This window comes from Apis dorsata, unplaced genomic scaffold (genome assembly GCF_000469605.1).
Source record: "Apis dorsata unplaced genomic scaffold, Apis dorsata 1.3 scaffold_161, whole genome shotgun sequence".
Lineage (NCBI taxonomy): Eukaryota > Metazoa > Arthropoda > Insecta > Hymenoptera > Apidae > Apis > Apis dorsata.
This window is the reverse complement of record NW_006263450.1, coordinates 348,990-349,902: the sequence shown is the minus strand read 5'-3', so window position 1 is coordinate 349,902 and position 913 is coordinate 348,990.

Sequence of the window (913 nt, the reverse complement as noted above, 5' to 3'; positions counted from 1 at the left end):
GAAGAGAGGGAGAAAGAGGAGAGGGAGAAAGAAGAGAGGGAGAAAGAGGAGAGGGAGAAAGAAATATATATATATATCCCTTTCGAAAAGGGGTAATAGAGGCAGAGATACATTTATCGGGCGGGAAGTAACGAGAGAAAAAAATTTATTCGTGTATAAAAGGGGCGGTCTGTTAGCCTGTTGGCGGATGGAAGTCGATTCGACGCCCGGGATCGCGCGAAAACGCGCGCGACGCGAACCGTTTCTGCAAAGCGAAAAGTGATGTTAGCTGCTGCGGGGATTGGGTGAATTTGAAGTGGATGGGTCGATGGGTGGATGCGGCTTCGCTCTTGAAACACGACCTTCGTATGAATTTAAGCTTCTCGAGGAAAATCTTTGCCGACGAAGATGCTCGAACACTTCTTTCCAGAAGTGCGGTGAGGGATTATGGTAATGACGAGTGACTATGATGGTTTTCTTTTTCTTTTTCTTTTTTTTTTTCTTTTTAATAAAAATGTCGAAGATTTAGCGGATTTATTCATTTGTAAATGGAGAAGATGTGAAAGTTAATATTATGAAATAGAGATGGATAGAGAGTGGTTGTAATTATCTTGGAAAATGGAGAATGATCGTAGAATGATCGTAGTTGAAGTAAAAATATCGTAGAAGTAGATCTAATAATAAATAATAATTATTATCGCAATTATTATTATTATTTTTTTTTAAATATCGTAGAAGTAGATTTAATAATAAATAATAATTATTATCGCAATTATTATTATTATTTTTTTTTAAATATCGTAGAAGTAGATTTAATAATAAATAATAATTATTATCGCAATTATTATTATTATTATTTTTTTAAAATATCGTAGAAGTAGATTTAATAATAAATAATAATTATTATCGCAATTATTATTATTATTTTTTTTTT